Source organism: Silene latifolia, chromosome 11, assembly GCF_048544455.1.
Source record: "Silene latifolia isolate original U9 population chromosome 11, ASM4854445v1, whole genome shotgun sequence".
NCBI classification, from domain to species: Eukaryota; Viridiplantae; Streptophyta; class Magnoliopsida; order Caryophyllales; family Caryophyllaceae; genus Silene; species Silene latifolia.
Genome location: NC_133536.1, coordinates 15,762,267 through 15,785,739, shown reverse-complemented (window position 1 = coordinate 15,785,739; position 23,473 = coordinate 15,762,267). Strand labels below are relative to the sequence as shown.

The window sequence follows — 23,473 nt, the reverse complement described above, 5'->3', positions numbered from 1 at the left end:
ATAGGACTGTTACATCTACCATTTACGAGTTTTTGTTTGTGCGCAAAACAGGCCGCAAGCAGTGAGACTGTTCAAGAGATTCCAAACATCTCACGTTAGACGCTTATATACTACCTCTAAGTATATACAACAACCTATCCTGCATAGTGAGGTTTGCTATTATGGGAATATGTGCACTACACTTATCAGGTATGCTGATCTAGCCGTTTCAATAGGCTCACCCTATTTTTACACGCGCTACTTACACTTATTTCTGATGCATGCTTTCAACGTCTGTGTGCTTTCCATGTCTTTAAAAAAAATACAATTCCTGAAAAAAAAGAGGAAATAATTGTCATCTGCACCTTCCTGTCCATTGACACTGGCCACCTGCATAACTTTGAAAGTTGCATATCATCACCCATTGAATTTAGTAACACTTTTGTTTAAACTACTAGGCTGAATGAACAATGTCTACTCATAAATGTTTGAAGACTGCATCTACGTCCACTTGTAGATGCATATTCCATATAAGTTGAATTTAACATAGATGCAAAAGGCCTTACATGAAGAATTTTACTGCAATCCTTGAGTCATTTACATAAGCTGCAGAATAGCAGTGGCCTGATATGTTCAAGATCATGTCCCTCCCCACCTCCCTTAACCCTCCTTAAACAGATGCGCCCACAGTACACGATAATGATCTCGGTTTTTAAAAAAACAACGCTATCAGTGCCTCAGCATAATTGATGCGTGTCATTTATATGATGTTTTACATCCCTTTTTACACGCATTTCAGAGCTTCATTGTGCTATTTATGCCCATATTTCCCTATTTTCCTCTACTTTCGTGCTTTTGTACTTTATTGCAGAAATGTGGAGAATTTAGCGGGAAATCAAGCCGAATCCATCCCCGAGTAAGCTGCATTGCAAATGACGTAAAGGAACTGCTTAAGGAACAAGCTTGGTGCGCAATCCAAGGCCCGAAAGACGAATCCACGAGTTTAAAGAAGTCAAGTAGCAGCTAATCCGGTCGATCGACTAGCATCTTTGGTCGATCGACCACCTATCGGATCCCGAAGCTCCGTTCTTTCGAGGAGCGATCGATCGACCAGCCTGAGTAGTCGATCGACCAGACTTCGACTCCAGACGAGATTTAGAAAGCCCGTGAAGTTTTAGGTTTTGGAATAAGTTGTTGCGTTGTTATTCCTATATAACATAACATACACATATCTAGCTGGGGGGAGAGATTTTACATAAAGTTTTTATTTTAAGTTTCTCATCATAATAATTTAGCTTATTTCGCAATTAGGGTTTGATATATCGACTTTTGCATCGGATCTTTCAGTTCTTAATCTTAATCTTCCTCTGAATTTTCGGTATTCATTCTGCCCTATTTCCGTTTATTGCTTTTATTAGTATAGAATTGATAGTTAGCGTTCCCCAAAGCCAATTATCGCTTCATTATTATTGTTATTTACATCAAACATGAATTCCATAATTGTCATTAGTCTTATTGTTGTTTTTACATTCACCATGAGTAGCTAAATAGCTTGTGCTAGGATGTAGGCGATTTATGGCTAGGCGGCAATAGATTAGACACGGACTGAACCCGCGTGTCAGTCGATCGACTGACATAGTTGGTCGATCGCCCGACCTTGTAAGGTTACCTTCGTTTTAATTGTTTTTAATCTTGTATCTGACGAGTTGAATGCATGCGACCAGTTAGATACCCCTTTTGTGATCGACCCATTAGACCGAAAGGTAGGGTAGGTTATTTGACCGTCAATTAATTCGACTAAATCGTCTTTGAGATCGAAAGATAGGTATAGTTTAGACCATTAGTCGCCGGGACGAAAGTCAGTATTAGTGACATTAGGGACCTATAGCGAGATCGAGAGATGCTATCTGTTAGGAGTGGACCGAGAGGACCTCTTATTTCCCGCCTTACTTGTGTTTAATTCAGACCGACTTAGTTTGCTGCCGCCGAAGCTGTAATGACCCGACCATCCTAGTACCTTTCTTTTATCTGTTTAATCCACGTCTTTAGTTTATTTTCTTCTTATTGTTATTAGTTATAGACCAATTCAACCAACCCCCATAATAGTTACCTTAGACTGATCATAGAACAACTAAAGTTTACAACTGCCTCCTTGCGGATCGACCCTGTTACCACTAGCCTAGGTTAGTCTTAATAGGAGATTATAAATATTATCTTTGGTACTCACAACGACGGGTATCAAATTTTGGCGCCGTTGCCGGGGAGGCAATAGTCCTAATTTTAGTTGTCTTTATTTTTAGTCTTTCTTAGTTTAAGGAACATCCGTTCCTTAAACTGTTCTTATATTTTGTTGTAGTTTCCTCTTATGCGCAGGTCTCAGGGTGGTCCATTACTGCCGTTTGATCCAGAGATTGAAAGGTCTTTGCACGTTAAGAGGAGATTATTTCAAGAACAACAGCTGGAAGAGCCCAGTTCTCATTCTAGCTTTTACGAGAACGATCTGTTCGAGGAGAATCCACCATCTTCACCCGTTTCTACATCTTCAGTAGAGACAGTTACTTCTCCAGAATTTTCAGTCATGGCCGAGGAAGCGAGTATAGCTAGTTTTTCTGAGCCGACGGCCGCGAACTTATACAAAGGGTTCGAACTACCGGGGAGGCCGAAAGTTCGAACCAAAGCCCGCCTACATCACTATGGTAGAGAGAAATCGTTCGGGAGCTGCAAATGAAGATGCGGCTAAACATATGGAGACCTTCATTGACTCATCGCCGCTCCATTCCCCCACCACCGTGGCGTGACCAGGACCGATCAAGGAAACTATGTTTATCTTCTCCTTCGCGATCGCAAGGGAATGGTATAGAGATCCGGACCGAGCCGCCTTGGAGATTACCGACTGGAATACATTGGCATTGGCGTTCTACAAGAAGTACTTTTTTGCTTCAAGGACGATCGCCATTAGAGCTCGATCACGGGCTTTAAACAAGGGCCGGATGAAAATTTCCATGAGGCATGGGTCCGATTCAAGAAGTTGGTGCGAACCATACCACACCATGGGTTTGCTAAGTGGAGTTTGTGCAATCATTTCTACAATGGGTTGTACGACGATCAGAGGGCCATTTTGGATGCTGCAGCCAATGGGAGATTTGCTGAAAATTTAGGAGCAACCAAAGGGTGGAAGATCATTGACGATCTAGCTACCCACAAGGCCGAGTATGGGAATTCGAGAGGGAACCAGAGGAGAGCTGCTGAATCCTCCTCTCGTTTGCACTTGAGGCTCTTACCGCGAGATTCGACAAGTATGAGTGGGGGAGCATCTAAAGGTGGGATGTACCAAGTCAATCTTTGTGCGGGACGGTCCCTTCGTCCGTGAAAGGTGTGGAGTTGAGGGCCATGTCTCGAAAAACTGCCCTAGTCCTTTTGAATCATGTGCTGCCTTTCAACACTATAGGCAGACAAACACCTACTACGAGCCACCACATCCGAACCTGAGTTGGAGAAGCCAGAATGTTCAAAACCCACCTCAACCTCCACCACAGCAGCAGCCATATGTGCCTCCTCATCAAAAGCAACAACAGTATCAAAAGCCTCCTTATGTGCCGCAACAACAACAATCACAAAATTCTGAGTATGCAGAGCTTAAGAATCTGTTGCTAAAGGAGTCCCAAGCAAGAGAGGCCGGGATGAAGCTATTAGAGAGCCAAATTGCTCAATTGGCCAGTAAGAATAACACTCGAGCTCCCGGGCACTTACCCACTCAACCCGAACAAAAGGAGACCCTAAATGCCATCACATTGAGGAGCGGGTCCACCCTTGACGGTCCTGCTATGGTTGAGGATCTTTGTTGGGAAAGATAAGCCAGAAACAAGCAAAGAGAAAGCTTCAACGAACAATTCAAAGAAAAAGGCGTCTGCCAGGAATCTCAGTCGATCGACTGATATCCCTAGTCGATCGACTGAGTTACGAGTTACAGGAGCTTCTGGAACTGTGCATTCCAGTCGATCGACTGAGGAAGGTGGTCGATCGACCACTTTCACTGCTGATATTGAAGAGTCTCGTCCTTTAATGCCAAATAATTTACGAGACCACTTGTTTCGGGGTACCACGATCCCGAAGATCTTAGCGCACCGAGTGCTGATGGGTCGATCCGGCTCAAGTTCGATCCAATGACGGTCAATGGGTCTCATTTGAGACGGTCCGAGGAGGGGTCTAGCTTCAACAAAGAGAAGGTGACGGACTTTCAGCCTAAGTCCAAGGACGCCGGCGCGCGCGAATTAGAGGAGAGGGCTAAGGTGCTCCTTACTGACCCCATATCCGGAGAGACTCGTGCCGACCAAAGAACAGGTATCTTTCAATAAGTTTGAGAAAGTTATCCGTAGTCTTAATGTGCAAGTCCCCTTCCTCGAGTTAGTTAACCAAGTACCCGCTTACACCAAATTTATGAAGCAATTGTTGTCAAAAAAGCGGTCACTTGAAACAGTGCACACTGTTGCACTCACAAAGGAGTCTTGTTCTTATCTGTCTCACACTGCGCCCCTTAAGTTGGAGGACCGGGTAGCTTTTTCCGTCCCTTGCAAAGTAGGTACCTTCTCAATTGAGAAGGCATTGTGTGACTTAGGGGCCAGTATAAGTGTCATGCCCTTGAGTTTAGCTAGGAGACTCAAGTTGACCCGGTTTGCTATCACGTAAATGATGACGATTCAGATGGTGACCGATCTGCTGGTCGAACCTATAGGAGTCCTAGAGGACATACCCGTCCGGATAGGGAAGTTTTTCTTCCCTGTTGACTTTGTTGTCCTTGACATGCCCGAGGATGACCATATTCCCATCATTTTGGGTAGGCCGTTTCGCACACCGCTTCTTTGGTGCGAGTTATTGACGTCGGTTTAGGAACATTGACCTTCAAGGTTGGGAAACATTCTATCGTTTTTGCCCAACCCGCTAAAAAGAAGGATGCCATGTGGCTGTCACTGTAACACGGTCTCGAAAAGAGATCGTACTTTGTGCTTCCCGAACCGACCGTCCCTATTACTACTCGCCAGTATTAACCCCTCGCCCCAGATTGGGAGCAAAAGGAGGAAGACTTTGTTGTTTTAGATAATGCAGGAGTTGGTTTGGGGAAGGAAGAGCCATTTGGATGCTCAGTGCGGCAGAGCCTATCGTTTCGAGAGGAGGTCTTGGATGCCTAAGTTATGGGACTGACGAGGAAGTGGAAGATGAGCCCGTCAAAGTGAGATGGGCAGATTTGGAGTCCGACGATTCCGAGGAAGTCCTTGATTGGGGAGATGACGAAGCTGATCAGCTGAACTCTCCGACTGTTGAAGCTGAGAAAGGTGCAACTGATGAGATGAGCACCATTGAGGCTACCTCTAGTAGCCAGAAGCCGACGAAGTGGGCCATCCCTTGGTCCTTTTTGATCAACTATTAGTTGATCAATTTCGTTATAAACTTCATTTTATTGCTTTCGAACTATTTCTTTTGCTTTTGTGTGCGCGAAAACTTCGCTTTTATTTTGTTTGCTTAGGATTTTTAAGTTTTAGACTTCGTTCTGGGTTTTGCGCAATTTTGGGCGCGTACTATTGTGCATTTGCAGGTATTTAGAGCTTATTAGCTCGAATCATTGAGCAATTACGAAGAAATAAGACACTGCGAGTGTTTTGATCGATCGATGGTATCGGTGGTCGATCGCGAGTTGCGGGTTACAGAGCTCTCGTTCACGACCATCGGTCGATCGATCCCCTTTAGGTCGATCGATCGCTTCGCTTGCTACATTCTTTCACGACCTCTCCCTGCTTTGTGTTTGGTCGATAGCGGATTTAAGGGAGTGTTCTACTCCACTTTATTTTCCGTCGAATTGTCTATTTCTTCTTTTGTCTCATTTATGCACAATTTTTACGTTCCAAAATTGCTTTCTTCCGTCTTATGCGTGGTTTTGATTGTTTTTCAGGTTCTTATTGGTAGCACTGCTGGCTACTGAAACCTCCTAGCTCACGCTGGTTTGGGGAGGTTTCCTTTGCTGCGCTTAAAGTCTTGTGAGTTCCCAAATCTTTACTTTATGTCATTATGTTTTTATTTCCCTCTTTCTCGCAAACTCCCGTTTCCCATTTTTTCTTCATTACATGATTTTGCACAATGGGGACATTGTGTGATTTGGTTTGGGGAAGGGTTTTGCGTCGCATATCATTGTTTTGCATTCACGTTTACATTTTGTTTTGCATTGTTTATTTCATTTCTCATATATACAGGAAAATTCAAAAAAATTGAAAAATTTCAAAAATTTCCATAAAATGCATGTTTATTTTAGCATATAGGTCGAGTCGGAACGGTAGTATTTCTATGATGATTTAGCATTTGCATTTGTTTTGCCTGAGCCTTGCTTGACTTACATGTTATTAGTAGAATCGTAAGTGCATATCTACGAGTTTTCGTTAATTAATTGCTGAGCCTGAGACTTGACTTTTATAATTGGCAAGCTACATCATATATTCTGAGTTTTTAGAGCTTATAACTGGTGTCATTCATGACCAGTTCATCTAGGAATGTGAGTAGTACTCCTTATGAGACATGTTTCCTTAATTTGCATAATTATGAATTTGATCTACTTAATACCTGTATGCATTCGGTTTGTGGTTAGTTGACACATGTGGTAGAGGTTTCCTTTTCTCATTTTACCCATAAGCTTCACTATGCCAAAAATATCCTTTTTGTCCTACTTACTACATCCTACATTTAGCCTGTCCTTTGTCAAGCTAGTAGTCTGTGTTTTCGGGATTTGTTACTCATTTTTGGTGGCATATGCTCTGTTGAGATGATGGTTGGGAAATGAAATAAAGAAGGAAAGAAAGAAAAAGAAAGAAAATGAAAATGAAAAAAAAAATGATTCGAAAAAGAAATGGAAAAAGAGGTTCTGTACTGTTCATAGAAGTCGATCGACTGCTCCCTTTGGTCGATCGACTGAATATCCGAGGAAGAAATCAATTCGCATAATTTAATCCTTATCTTTTGGCGATTTTTGCTCCTATGTTTCATTTATATCCTATGGGGAGTTTGTTGATTTATTAGTTTGGAGATTGTGAGTTTTGTGCTTGCTATAGCACCGTTTCGTTCGATTATGAGCAAGAAGTTGGATGTTGACCTTTGGTTCCGTTTTGGTACTAGCTTGATCACCTGTACCTCCACTTTACCATAATATGTTTTGCCTCTTCTTACCCATACCTCACATTTCCATAATTATACCTCGGCATGTGTCAATGGTCATCTGTTTGGTTGGAATGCGTATGTACGGTCATAGAGGTCGTCTTCATAATTTATTGCTGGCATGTTTTCATAGGTCGTAGTTAGGTGAGGGTCACTACAATATTAATTCTTTCTATCTTACAAATATATCACCTGTGCTTAATTGAGTGATTTGAGCGACCCGTGAGAGTCCAATTTGATAAGTCTCTATAGTCAACGGTTCAATAGATTTTTGACGACTTTATAATTCGTTTGCATGATTCGCATTACTAGTTGATTGTTGGTTGTGCATTAAATTGGTTTAGGCCTTACAGTTTGCATTTCGCTCTGAGTTTGAACTCGTTCCATTAGGTCATTAGATCGAGTCTAGTTCTTGCTTGGGGACAAGCAAGGTTTGGTTTGGGGAGATTTGATGCGTGTCATTTATATGATGTTTTACATCCCTTTTTACACGCATTTCAGAGCTTCATTGTGCTATTTATGCCCATATTTCCCTATTTTCCTCTACTTTCGTGCTTTTGTACTTTATTGCAGAAATGTGGAGAATTTAGCGGGAAATCAAGCCGAATCCATCCCCGAGTAAGCTGCATTGCAAATGACGTAAAGGAACCGCTTAAGGAACAAGCTTGGTGCGCAATCCAAGGCCCGAAAGACGAATCCACGAGTTTAAAGAAGTCAAGTAGCGACTAATCCGGTCGATCGACTAGCATCTTTGGTCGATCGACCACCTATCGGATCCCGAAGCTACTGTTATTTGAGGAGAAGCGATCGATCGACCAGCTGAGTAGTCGATCGACGGATTTCGACTCAGGCGAGATTTAGAAAGCCCGTGAAGTTTTAGGTTTTGGAATAAGTTGTTGCGTTGTTATTCCTATATAACGTAACATACACATATCTAGCTGGGGGGAGAGATTTTACATAAAGTTTTTATTTTAAGTTTCTCATCATAATAATTTAGCTTATTTCGCAATTAGGGTTTGATATATCGACTTTTGCATCAGATCTTTCAGTTCTTAATCTTAATCTTCCTCTGAATTTTCGGTATTCATTACGCCCTATTTAGTTTATTGCTTTTATTAGTATAGAATTGATAGTTAGCGTTCCCCAAAGCCAATTATCGCTTCATTATTATTGTTATTTACATCAAACATGAATTCCATAATTGTCATTAGTCTTATTGTTGTTTTTACATTCACCATGAGTAGCTAAATAGCTTGTGCTAGGATGTAGGCGATTTATGGCTAGGCGGCAATAGATTAGACACGGACTGAACCCGCGTGTCAGTCGATCGACTGACATAGTTGGTCGATCGACTGACCTTGTAAGGTTACCTTCGTTTTAATTGTTTTTAATCTTGTATCTGACGAGTTGAATGCATGCGACCAGTTAGATACCCCTTTTGTGACTGACCCATTAGACCGAAAGGTAGGGTAGGTTATGTGACCGTCAATTAATTCGACTAAACTGTGCTGAGATCGAAAGATAGGTATAGTTTAGACCATTAGTCGCTTTTCAGGACGAAAGTCAGTATTAGTGACATTAGGGACCTATAGCGAGATCGAGAGATGCTATCTGTTAGGAGTGGACCGAGAGGACCTCTTATTTCCCGCCTTACTTGTGTTTAATTCAGACCGACTTAGTTTGCTGCCGCCGAAGCTGTAATGACCCGACCATCCTAGTACCTTTCTTTTATCTGTTTAATCCACGTCTTTAGTTTATTTTCTTCTTATTGTTATTAGTTATAGACCAATTCAACCAACCCCCATAATAGTTACCTTAGACTGATCATAGAACAACTAAAGTTTACAACTGCCTCCTTGCGGATCGACCCTGTTACCACTAGCCTAGGTTAGTCTTAATAGGAGATTATAAATATTATCTTTGGTACTCACAACGACGGGTATCAATAATACCGCAAGGAATGTACGTTCCACGCAACAGTTATCATTACCCTAACAGCTGTGGGAACAGCTGCTGGCGGAGGACTGCGTCCATTATTTTATCCTTAAATGCCTGCATTAAATACTTTTAATGTAATGGACATTGGGCATTGTCCCGGTGAACAAACATTAAAACAAGTGCAGCTAATTGTCTCTTTTAGCTAAACAACTTGCCGATTTATAATTCTTGGGCGTTTAGAGGGCCAAACTAATCTGGTTTACTGAAATTACACCCTGAACTGTTCAGATTTTGGATTTGTATTTGTAAATTTTATAAATGGTAACAGATGTCACTGCTTCCTGCATATAGGAGCATGGCTTCAAATGAAAATGGGGCCCATTCAGGAAATGCCACTAGGAATTGCACGTTTGTCTGAATACGTGTGTAAATTCGCTACAAAGGCATACTCTATATTTAATGACTTGGAATTACTCTCTTACGGTCTTGACGACTTATACGTTTGTTTGTTACATTTATATACCGACTTAATGTAAAGAAAATACCACTCGATCCTTACATCGGAGTTAACCAAATCGCTTAAGGATCCTTGAAGATTTACAGCTTTGGGGTTTGTTTTTAAAACACAAGCAACTATATTATTATTATTATTATTATTATTATTATTATTATTATTATTATTATTATTATTATTATTATTATTATTATTATTATTATTATTATTATTATTATTATTATTATTATTATTATTATTATTATTATTATTATTATTATTATTATTATTATTATTATTATTATTATTATTATTATTATTATTATTATTATTATTATTATGATTATTATTATTATTATGATTATGATTATGATTATGATTATGATTATGATTATGATTCTGATTATGATTATTATTAATACTATTATTACTGTTTTTATTAATAATAATTATTAAAATAATTATTATTATTACTATCAAAATATATACTTTCTTTTTATATAAATAAAACCTTTACAAATATTACAAACTGTAACTTTACTTCAACTTAATAATATCGCGGGAGTTACCTAAGAGCACGCAAACAAACTTTACATAAACTCTATAATATCGAGAGAGTGTGTACTATTGTAACTGGTGATTGCTATTGTAACTCGCGATTTAGTTAGATTACAAGTTTCCTCAAACCTCATATAATATTTTGAGAAAAAAAAAGGAAAAAAAAAAGGTACCAATTGCATCACGTAAGGCACCATAACATATCACATTCTATCACAATAACACAATCCCCTGAATCATGCATAGATGGGTGGACAATAATGAATAAGTTATCTTTCCATTGAACAATGGTACTACTTATAAGACATAATAGCCTTTCTTTTCTTTTGAGCCTAACAAACAAAAGCATATCAATTTGCCCATGATTTAAGTAACTCAATCTTGAGAGTTGATGGTACCAAATGTACCAGACGATTTGTCTGAACACAGATATACACGCATTTGAGGCAAGACGGCCCAGCTCGGAACGACTAAGTTTTACTGAATAAATACAATTTTACCGGTACATGAAATTTCTGATTAAATTTAAAACGATATAAAGGACACGGCTTGTTTCACCATGCAACTTTGACATCGTATAATGTTTTGTGTACATTTGAAATGTGCGCTGTATTGTACAAAATATTTAATTTATAACTATAATGTGCAATTGCAATTACCAACTATTGGTGGTAGTAATCTGGACAACATTTTTCGGGATTAGAATAAGCCCCACCTCCCAAACAAAAAGGCTAACTAGACATTGATATTGAATTGGACATATGTAATGGGTAATTCTTAAACCCAAACTTTACATATTGACCTATAATTTGTATACATTTGAGATAGTGGCTGTAGTTAAAACTAGAGTGTGAGTGTATTATTTTATTTACATTCTACACCTAACATTACATTGTACTTGTATATGCATATATATATATATATATATATATATATATATATATATATATATATATATATATATATATATATATAAACAAAGTGTGGGGGTTTATCCTTGCAATTATTTTATGTACTCAGGCTCAAATAATTTGGAAAAACTTGCAAAATGCAGGGGAGTTGGGAAAGTATAGCTGGGAACTCACCGGGTTCTTCTTCTGCCTCACCAAAGGTATAGTCTGTTTACGTGCTTAATTTACCTTATTCGCGCTTCATTAGTCGGTATATATACATTCACATATACAATTTCTTGTACTCTACGAACCTTTACGTCTTGCATTTCAAGAAAAATATTGTCTATGTTATGTTTTAAGTAAGCATGTTACCGTTTCCTTAGAAGTAGAGAGTGTTTTTTTTCGTGTTTGTGGAATTTCTGCAAGTACTACCTAAGAGGAAAATGCATGCTAAAAGTGAATGAGTTGTCTGCGTTATGTTGTGTGTAGCATGTTTAATGTGTAACTACAAATGTGCGACTTTTCATAGTAGGGTATATGAGGCCAGCTAAATAAACTGTCTAACTGAAACATCAATAACCATGGCCTGAAATTTTATCCTTAAAAGGGACAATACAGAATAAACGAATGCATAATGTATGCGAAAAGACAAAAAAATATTGTACAAACAAACTTAACTTGTGTATGTATGATAAGCAATAAACTGTACATACTAATGCTAGCTCATAGCGCACCTTAGTTTAAAATGTAAATGTAACTTCTCAAAAAAAAAAAAACAAATAATTAACATCTGCCTTCCTGCAACCCCATACCATTGCAAAACTATGAAGTGCTGTTCTATACACCTATTGCGTTTTAACGATCTTTGTCGCCCACCGGCCTGTTTATTCATTTTAGAGATAGGACATTACAAGTTTTTCTATTCCCAGGTCTTTTAATGTAGGAAACTAATAAAATCACAGGTCCTAGGTCCTGCATCTATACAAGTAGTAGTACCGTTCCAACCCTTGCTAGAGCAAATAGCAGAATGCCTTCGGTTCTCAAGCCCTCAGTATCGCTACGCTGCCAAAGGAGGTAATAGCGTCCACCTTTCAATCCGCACAGAGGGTGAACCAGTTGCCTTTATATACACTGGCGGTCCAGCCTTAACTCCTGAAGAGTCGTGTGAACATGCGGCTATGCGAGTGTCCGCGATCTAATGACTAAATATAATGTCACCATCAAGGACTTCACCCACACCAAAAGGGAACTGTCACAAAGGTTTGCCGGCCTTTACAACATGAAAAAGCGAGAGTTAGAAGAACTTATGAAGGGCCATACTAACCTCCCATTTGAATGAGGAACTTCAGGAGCCCTTGCCAGGACCCCGCAAAGTAGTCACGCTTGACTATGTTACCCTGTTAAGGCACTGACCTGAAAAATTCCCCATTCACTGTACTACAATGGATACCCTTCGGCACGGGAAGGAACGGTACACTGCATTTATTACCGTGTCACTCCCTGGAGTAATTAGTGGGAAAAAGGACATGGTTAGTGGCTGTTTCAAATTTCCAGAATCTGCAAAACATGAATTAGCCCAGAAAGTGATTGAATATGTTGCCCCAATACTTAACATTGAAATCATAGATGCAAACTATGATACTCCAGCCACTAATCGTGTCATTCTTAACTGTGCGCTAGCACGAGAAACCTACCTTGCTTCAAAGGCACGACTAACAGGCATAGAGGAAGAGTTTGAACCATCATGTTTGCTCCTTGAGGAAGGGGCTACAACTCCACGCGCTAAGGCTTTCCAAATCCCTCCTCCTAATGGTCCTCCTCCACCCCCTAAAAAAATCAAACTGTGTTCAACCTGCGAGCACAAATCTCACGTCCGACCTGCAAGAGCTAAGCCCCCCCGGTACTTTAGAGTTTCTAAACATGTTGAAGAAATGTTTGACCGCTTCAAAAAAGGATAGTGGCTAGCTATGTAAGGAATGGTATGGGTTACCGTAGCTGCAGCATGGAATATGTTTAGTTTTGGCACCATGCTACTTAACTGTTTTTAGGTGTAATGCATTTCTGCTTTCTTTGTACTTATCCTAGGCGTTCGAAATATCGAACTGTAACGTTATGACACTATAAATGTGTGGTTTGCTGTGCCTATATTGCACGTATGCTCATTCAATGTGATGTATTTTGAGGCGAATGCCTTTTTGCTAATCGAATATACTACTTATGTTGTTCTTTTAAAAAAAAATCTAAAAACTTAGTAATGCTTATAAGTCACCCCTATTTTTTTTACGCGATTTAAAATTGGTTATGCTACCCTAGCACATGTAAACAGGGAACTATCCTCTTACTAGAACAATAAAACAAACAACGGGTAACCCAAAAATAATAATTACCAAAAAAAAAAACATTTGCGGAAGTAATACAATCAAACTTTTTAAAAAAGAAGAAATTACTCCATTAACCATAGGAATAGTTGAGGCCACATCTGGAGCCTACGTATCCTCGGTGCCTAAAACAATACAAATCAAACGCTTAACGATGCACAAATAGTCGCCTAACAAGTAATTGGACAAACTAAAACCATTTACACCAAAACAAGTTTGTTAAATTAAAAGGGTGTAATTTAGTAGATTAATAGAAAGCAGGTTTGAAATCAAGTTTAGTTATTACACAGGCCTTTTGCTATGGCATGTGTCACCTAAATCCTAAATTGGTGTCCTGTGGTAATCTTCGTATATATGTTGCATGTCTGAAGGTGCATAATACATTTATAGACTGAGTGGCTTACATAATTACATTACTATTACTATGTTCCCCTTCTGATATTATAGCAGCTTGTAATTGGATCCTGGCAGTCAGGTTCTTTAATTACTAACTTTGGGTGTTTGTTGCGTTGGTCAAATCATGGCTTTCTATCTATCTATATTAAAGATTAACTTGGCATTACTATCGGTGCAGTATCCTTTCACCTCAAACGCCTTGCCAACATGTACAAACAACAGCCTATGTGCTCCACCACCTACACCAGTTATGCGTGGGAAACGATCAAGAGCAACATTTCGACAGCCTGATAGTAGAAATAGGTATAGCCTTCACCTTATATTCCTTATGTTTTTACGATACTTATTACAGGTTCCCATATTCTTTGTTTGCAGGGACACCCCGGAAACACTGCCACCACCACGCCCAAAAAAGAGAAGGAGAGCCCAAATCAATCGATTGCGTAAGCTCTATTACTGATCTACAAGTAATGTAGATGTTAGAGAATAGTAGCCAATACTTAAACTTACACACTATGGTGCCCTTTTTTAACAGGGTTACCTCCTGCACATGTGGACAATCCATTGCCTTTGGAACCACTAAAGCGCCGACCGTAAGCTCTGTCCAAAGTGCTTGGCGAATAAGCTTGCATACGAAACGGCTTTTTTGCTGTGGAGACAGTACAATTCAATTACCTACAAATGATTACCCTCCCGAAAGTGGTAAGATGTATACTTCTTTTGATGAAGACGCCGTTCACTTCCGAACATTTGCAAGGATGTACAACAACCTCTTTGCATTTAGTTCAATAGGCGGGACCTTCCATGCAACCACATACAAAGGTATCTATGTCTTTCAGCTTCATGGGCAAATGTATCATCACGTCCCTACTTTGCTCCCACATGATGGTAGGCCAAAATATCTGCAGCTCTATTTCTATGATGGCCACCATGAAGCGCTCAATCGTTCAGGTTGCTTTCCAGAGGTAAGGCCAGATATAGTTAACATCCTAATGCAAATAACCGAGTTAAACCCTTACGCACGATTTTTTCGGTCCCTAAGAGAACTACCCATTGATGAAAATACCAATATATTGCTAAGCAGAAATACAGCGTTAGACCAAAGGGTGTATAACGCACCCACGTCAGATGAGGTTGCTGTGATTTGGACGGAAAGTTCATCCTCTAGCGAGTCTAGCACTCCTCACATAACTGTCACCGCAAAAGATAATCAAGCACACAGGATAATGCATTATTATGGATGTTATGATCCTTTGCAGTACCCACTGCTTTTTCCCGCTGGAGAATGCGGATGGATACAGGGCCTTCGAAAGATCACACCAGACATGTCTACCTCAAAAACACAAATGCCAGATGCCAGGCCTCACTTAGAACTCACCCAGACAGTTGAAGGCCTCTTAGAAAATGAATTACGCCGTATGTACCCATTCAAAGATTTTTAAATTAACCTTACATATATAACTTTGTTTTAGAAATTGCAATATATACATTCTAAATAAAAAAATGGAACACAATGTTGACACAGGCACAGAACAAGGTTATGGTCCCAAGGATAAAGTCATATCATGCCGACAATATTACAGCTACAAGCTACAAAACCGCCCCGGAAATATGCTATTAAGAGGTGGTCGATGTCGCAACAATATGTGGTTGACATGTATGTTAAGATAGAGAATACAAGGCTCGATTATTTCAGAAACAATCAAGAAACTATAAGATTTGAATTGTACCAGGGAATCATTGATCTTTTGTTGGAAATGGAGAATCCGCGCAACAAATGTAGGTAAAAGAGTAATTCTGCCACCTACCTTTTTAGGTGGACCTAGAGACATGAAAAAGAGATATCTCAATTCAATGGCCCTGGTACATAGGTTTGGGAAGCCGGATCTCTTTGTCACTATGACACATGCAATTATTTGGGTGGCCTGAAATAAAAGAACTTCTTGCTCCAGGAGAAGAAGCGCAAAACCGACCAGATTTAGTAGCTAGAGTTTTCCGGGCCAAGCTTTTGGCTCTGAAGAAGCAAATAGTTGAAAAGCAGATCTTTGGAGAAGTGGCTGCTTACGTGTATGTTGTTGAATTCCAGAAAAGAGGCCTACCTCACGTGCATTTCCTCATCATACTTAAAGACGGGTACAGGCTGAAATGTCCTGCTGATTTTGACAAATTTGTATGTGCTGAAATTCCTACCACAGCTAACCCTGGCCTACGTAAGACTGTGCTGAAACATATGATGCACGGTCCATGTGGCCAGGTCAACCCTGAATGCTCATGCATGAAGCATCGAAAGACCTTTGGCAAATGCAAGTATGAGTACCCAAAGTCCTTTTCAGTTACTACTACGACCAATATTGCTGGTTATCCAGAATATAAGAGGCGCGACACAGGAAAAACAACTCCGATTCGAGGACACAAAATGGATAACAGATGGGTAATCCCTTATAACCCCTATTTACTAGCCCTCTTCGACTGCCACCTGAATGTCGAAGTATGTTCAACAATGCATGCTGTTAAGTATTTATACAAATACATATACAAAGGTCATGACAGAATCTCTTTCAGTGTTACGGATAGTAATGATCCTAAGACAGTGGATGAAATTTCGCAGTTTCAATCAGGGCGATGGGTTTCTCCCTGCGAAGCAGCATGGAGAATCTTTGGATTTGATCTATTTGAAACCCACCCACCAGTAATGCCTCTACAAGTTCACCTCCCCAACATGCGGACAGTGCGGCTCGGGCCAACTGATAACTTGGCTAATGTTCTTTGATGAAAAGAAAGCACGCACTCCCTAACTGAATTTTTCGGGAAAAGTGCCACAAAAGGCTGCCCACGCCTTCTGTACGCCGAATTTACAGAACACTTCCGCTGGGACACCGGAACTAGAACTTGGGTAGAACGGAGGAACAAGGTAATTGTGATTGGTAGGCTCGTTTTTGTGGCACCGGCCGAAGGTGAAAGATTCTTCTTAAGGTTATTGCTTCTACACATCCGAGGCCCTACGTCATTCGAAGCATTAAAGACTGTGAAAGGGTATACGTGTGCAACGTTCCAAGAGGCAGCACTCCGACACGGTCTCTTAGAAGAACAAGATCTTTCTTGAGTTGTGCATGGCGAAGCATGCGTAAATGTCTGCAAATACTGCGACACTACGCCTTTGTTTTCAACTTTGCTCATTTTTTCCCACCCAAAAGATCCTTGTTTGTTATGGGAGACACATTATGATTCATTATCTGAAGACTTTCGCCATAGATACCAGACCACCCTCGGAAAGTAAGTCAACTTACGGCACGAGAAGTTGAGCGGTATCTAGAAGCAATGGGCAAGACCATGGCAACATTTGGTTTAGACCACCTAGATACATGCAACGATGATGAAATTAGACGTACCAGGGATATAGTAGATGCCCTTGATGCACCGATACGGAGGAATGTAAATTGTGTAAGGCACGACTTAATAATGCTCGAAAGAAGCGTTCACAACAATCATGGAACATGTCCAGAGGTCTAAACCTGGCGCATTCTTTGTGGATGGTCCAGGTGGTGCGGGAAAACCTTCCTTTACAACGCACTTTGTATCTTTTGAAGTACGTCTTATGGGTAAAATTGTCTTGCCGACAGCTACATCGGGCATCGCATGCAACAAACATCCCCCTTTGGCGGGACTACCCATTCACGGTTCAAAATCCCTCGGAATGTGAAGTTTCGTTGGCATGTGACGTTCCTAAACAAAGTAGCTTGGCAGCATTGATAGTTGCTACAAGCTTGATAATATGGGATGAAGCCTCTATGTCTAAAAGGCAGAATATCGAGTCTCTTGACATTCTTCTCAGGGATTTGTGTGACCCAAACCAGCTTTTTGGAGGCAAAGTAGTTGTGTTTGGGGGGGATTTTCGACAAACACTTCCAATACTACCCAGAAAGTCTCAACAAGAAGTGGTTGAGGCCAGTTTGGTTAGCTCTCCTCTTTGGCCACAACTTCAAAAATTTAGACTGCGAAAACATACGCGCGTGATCCGACCCGAGTTTGCACGTTTCTTCTTTGTCGCTTGGAAACGGTCGATTACAAACCAAAGAACATGAATATATTGAACTTCTGCTTTGGACTTGTACAGGTTGTGGGCCTTGATAATGTAGACCCTATCAACGATCATTTTGTCGTTGCATTTCGAACTCTACCACGGTGGCACATTTGGTTCTAACATTTTTACAAACCGGGCAATTCTGACCCCACTTAACGAAGATGTGGATGCCATCAACAACGTCCTTATTGACAAGTTCCAGGTGAGCACAGTAACCTACACAAGCCATGATTCGATGTTAGATGACAAGCTGTGCGGTTTACCCGGCCCGAATTTATCAACAAGCTTAATCCTGGTGGAATGAGTCCTCACGAACTTGTATTGAAGATAAATTGTCCTGTAATTTTAATCCGAAACCTCCAACCATCATTTGGTTTATGCAATGGGACCACGATCTGCAAGCGTTTTTACCAAACTCGATTGAATGTGTAATAATGATGGACAGCATACGAGGAGATCATGTGTTCATACCACGGATCAAACTTAGACCAGGTCCTTCAACTAACTACCCTTTTCAATTTCAGAGGAATCAGTTCCCATTAAAACTCGGTTTGCAATGACGGTGAACAAATGCCAAGGGAGACTTTAAGCCAGGTTCTTTGTGTACCTACCACGCCCATGTTTTTCTCACGGGCAGCTTTATGTTGCACTTTCAAGAGCGCGGAAAGCAAGTCAAGTAACTGTTTTTTTCGGTCCCGGTCCGGCAGTCTTGAGCCACATTTGTCAAAAATGTAGTGTCTTACGATGCTCTTTCTCTTGTTGAAATTATATAGCCACATTTACTTGTTAGGTAAGTAACTAAATCTCTCTTTAAGTGCATACATGTCTTCTGCTGCCATATTCCCAGACTTGTTAGACAATAATAACTGACGTTCCCCTTCCTGTACAACATCTGTAGGTAAATGTTGCCCTAACGTGAATGGTGTGACAATTTTGTGCCCACAAAGTATGCTCTCGGCCGTCAATGTATGTCCGGCAACTGCATCGAGTCTGTGGAAACTTCAATTTCCAACCAACCCTCGTGTTTTGAAATCCGGAAAAATACGAGCGCCACGCGTACACTATATGCTGCTATATTGTGGCTTTAGGTTTGTTTGGTGTTGTTGCTGATATTTTGCTAAGTCTACCAAATGTTATTATTTAGCGAACTATCCCAACCTATGTTATTTCCGATCAGGCGGGATAGTGCACCAAAGAAACTAATGGTTGATCCTTTGGCTTTTTTATATAAAAAAATGGAAATCATTTGGTAGCATATTTTTAAGAACAGCAAAACCTCTTGATCAAATCAAGATAAAAAAAAAAACGGCCATTATCGACCTACTAAAATAACAGATTAACAAAAAAGGAAAAAGAAAAAACATAGATAGGAAATTATAGTTATAAATTAAATAATAAAATTAATTAAAAAATACACTGCTAATGGTCTGGATCAAATGAAGAAACCAAAGAAAGAACAACTCCCAAATTTAAACAACTAATAGTAGGATCAAGAAAGATTCAATGCAAAATTCAACGATGGAGCATGTCGATAATAAGGAATGATGTATATTTAGCTCCGAAACGTAGCTTTACTCGCTTAAAAAATGAGCTGATTTAAAGCTAACAAGACACATCGTCGCATTTGCAAGTGTCTAAAATTGAAACAACTGAATAGCAACTTAGCTGTATAAGACTACATCAATAACAATAGTAAAAATATTAAACAAAAAAGTAGAGATTCAAAAGTACATCAAACATATTAGCTACGTACAAACATACACGCTCCCTAAAAAAAAGATAGGCGTAAACAAAAATAAAATAAAATAAAGTACAACGTATCAATAAAACTCTATCCAAAAAAAACAAAACACACTAATTATTTCATAAACCCTCAAAACGTTCCTTATATACTTTTTTTGTGTCAGTGAATTGTTAACTACTATCCATTCAATTCTACTCTAACTATTACAATTTAGTACGAATATTAAAAAGGTTGAGGTTACGCAAAAAATACTGTAAATACGTAATTGGGCTGAGTCGAGTTAGATTAAAATGAAAAAAAAAAAAGTTGAATGTAATTAAGTAAATTAATTATCACTTTTTATATAATGATCAGTATATATGAAACAAAAGAATTAAATTAAAAAACGTTTAGTGCTTGTACAATCTATTTATTTGTTAAATATTCGTGCGAAATTAAAATAGATAACAAACGAATGATATATCTTAAAATTTAAATAGATAGCAATTCAACGAAACATATAAAAAAAAACAACAAACCGAAAGTACATACAGAGTCACTGATATATCCGTCTATAGCAAGACTTTTAATACACAAAATCTCATATTAGACCGCAACTATCCGTTCATAACTAAAAACGAGCCAAGTGACATACCACATTATGCATAAAACAAACAACTTGCGTGGTGGGGCCCAAAAAAGTCACCACTTTAAGGTTATTTGACCCGTCGCTTAATATCAACGGATATATCCGTCTATAGCAAGACTTGTTGCTTTTAATAACACATACTCACACTACCCTACCAAAATCCCTGGATATACTCAAAAATCCAATACTACAACCCTACTGTGTACTAGCTAGAGTAATGGTTAACACTCTATGTCAATCAATTCCTTAAAGGTGTAGCATTGACCACTTTTCAATTCTTCCCTCTAGAAACAAACTCATACACCTTATTTTTCAGAAGAAGTTTGGGATATTTGCAAAGAGGAATCGCTGTTACCAACACCATTAAACGGCAGTTTATTCTAGGTACGAGCTTCAAACCAGTCACCTCTGTTTATTTTTAATTTAACTCTGCATTTCTTTGCCGGACAAATTGCAGCTATTCGCTCATCGTATACATGTACTAGGAGTTGATGGCTTACGTTTTGTAATTGTAAATAAAATTCAGTGGTGATTATTTCTGATCAAACAGAGTCACTGATATAAACCAGTCTTAGAGATGTTCAAGTGTTTTCCCTCATTTTGCAGCTGTTATCTTTCTTTATCTATTTGTTGTATATAGAAAAACTTTCTAGCACTCCCCTCAATAAATGGAAATTATGAGAGTCGATACATAATTTCGGAGGAATCGACCACAAGATAAAAACCGTATTTATTATTGATCCTGTGTAATTGTGGGTACGACCTTCATCGATGAATAGTTAAAGTAAATGGAAGTAAATATGACAACCATAGTTGTAATCTTTACTGAGAATTCCCTTTAAGGTTTGACCTCCCATTAAGCATGTTTAATCCACAGTTTTTTTTTTTAAAATAGAGATTAAAGGAAGCCCATACGGTTTAAACAATAAGTTTCTAAGAAACGTCTTTCTATTACCTTCTGCAGAGTGCAACCACCCAAACGCTCACAGTAAATGTACAGTTCCAATATTAACATATAGTTATGTTACCTCTTAACAGGAAAGTATCATGGCGGACGGTAGGGTGTTCTAGACTCTCTCAATACCAACAAACACAAATTACAAGGTCAAAGTAAAAGTTGTTCAGAAAGGGAAACCCCAAAAGTCTGCAAGAGATGTGCTCTACCAGGACGGTGGTGCTGCAAGATGATAAGGCAATACTTTTTATATCAACAAGTGTTATTAATGAGACATTGTTTACGCTTATAGATTGCATGCTAAAGGTGTTTATATGGCATTTTTTAATTTGTGAAAAACTCTAATGTTTGAGCACAAACTTAAGTCCTGCTGTTTTAAAAATTAAAGAGGCACATTCACACAAGCTGTCTTTAAAGTCCCTTTCTTTCATTCTGTCTATCGAATAGGTAGAAAGTGAATTGAGTATAGCATAACTTATACAGATGTTTGGAAAACTGTGGAATTAACCTCATGTATTTCCGAATATTCAAGCCTATTACGCATGTTGTAGTTGTAGACCTAGATACCTTGAAACCATCTTCCATTGAACATTCCATATATGTGTAGTTATATCTCTGGAATGACTTATATTTCCCGCTTTGCAGGGCAATAAAATGAGAGGCACATTGTTCGGAGATCAGATTTCGGGCCACCAAGATGCCCTTGTCTCTAATGGGGTTTACGAGATCGCAAATGCTCCCATAAGACCATTGCCAGACCAGTACAGGCGTGATCCTACTGAACTGCCTTACACAATGGGGTTTGGCCGCGGACATTCATCCACCCACTTTGTCCGCGCCTGGATCATCGTCCCGAGAATACCTATGCGTCTCTCAAGTACCAAAGACGACTAACTCTTATGACATATTTGGTGAGTATGAAGGCATGCGCAGCTATTTATACAGAGTTATAAATTAGTATTTGTGAATGCATATTTATACCACGCCTTACAGATGTCATTGGAACACTACTCTATGTGGAGCCAGTCGCGCGAGAAGTCACTTCTAAACAAGGTCGTAAGAACACTGTCAGAGAGATTATGATTACTGACCATGGGTAATGTCTCTATTTTTTCCATACATAGCTAGACCTGTAACCCCACCTCAGTGCTGACACTGTCGCACATGTAACAGGACTGAGCAACCAATTGTAGTATCTGCGTGGAATGAACTATCTGGTAACGAATGTGAACAACTTGCATCGTTGGTCGCCTCACTACCAGTTGTTGGATTCACAGGTTTACGGGTTTCTACTTATAGAGGTATTACATCTTTGGTTTTGCCTTTATAAATTTCTTAAATGATCTCAAACTTTAATGTTAGTTTGTCACGTATACTGCAGGGTTCTCTTTGACAGGCACCATGTCAACGCTAATTGATGCAAACCCTATAGGTCCTAAGGTAGATAACCTTAAAGAATGGTATGACACTTTAACACGAACAACTTTTTAATTTATTGCAAATCGTGCCATTTGTGCGTGAATATCCCACAGAATGTTGTAAAAATAACACCTTTGATTGTAGGGTGGGTCGTAGCAAGGAACTTCTGACCGATCTTCAAACACGAATCACTACTACAAATTTAGGCAACTACAACGCCCCTTTAACAACGATTATTCACGAAAATCACAATAGACGTTGTAGAATGTATGGCGCGAATTTTACTAAAATAAATTACAACGGGTATGGTTATAAAAACCGTTGTTATTAGTTTTAACAACGGGTCACACATGCACAACCGTTGTTAATAATTTGGCGCAAAATTGGCGCAAAGTTAGTGAAAAGTAATCACAACGGTTACTTTTGAAACCCGTTGTTAAAACATATTTGACAACGGGTGTTTTTTACAACCGTTGTTAAAACATATTTCACAACGGTTGTTGTTTAATAACCGTTGTCAATACCTTCCATCTTTGTATAAACCACACAAACGAAGTCTGCTGCCGGCCACAAAACACAACCCTTAATACACAAACACAAAACAAAGCGAGACAAACAAACACAAAACACACACTCTCTTTCTCTCTTTCTCTCTTTCTCTCTTTCTCACTTTCTCATCGTCGCTTCTTCTCGCCGTCTTTGTTGATTTCATCGTCTATTACGTTCTGTATTTATTAGGTAAATCTCGCCGTCTTTGTTAGTTTCATCGTCATTATTTTCTTTTTCTATTTATTTCTTTTGCATATATGTGTTTTTA

The 23,473-nt window shown here is 39.3% G+C and overlaps 1 long non-coding RNA gene across 2 annotated transcripts in view; it reads left to right on the top strand.

Annotated features, from left to right (window-relative positions):
* The window catches only part of LOC141612734 (uncharacterized), a 36,753-nt gene extending 22,340 nt beyond the window's left edge, over positions 1-14,413 (top strand). For both annotated transcript variants that reach the window (XR_012529176.1, XR_012529177.1), the window contains exons 4-8: positions 52-189; positions 11,217-11,273; positions 14,008-14,132; positions 14,205-14,272; positions 14,365-14,413. This is a non-coding gene — a long non-coding RNA (uncharacterized LOC141612734). The remainder of the gene's footprint in view (positions 1-51; positions 190-11,216; positions 11,274-14,007; positions 14,133-14,204; positions 14,273-14,364) is intronic.
* Positions 14,414-23,473: the final 9,060 nt, after the last annotated feature.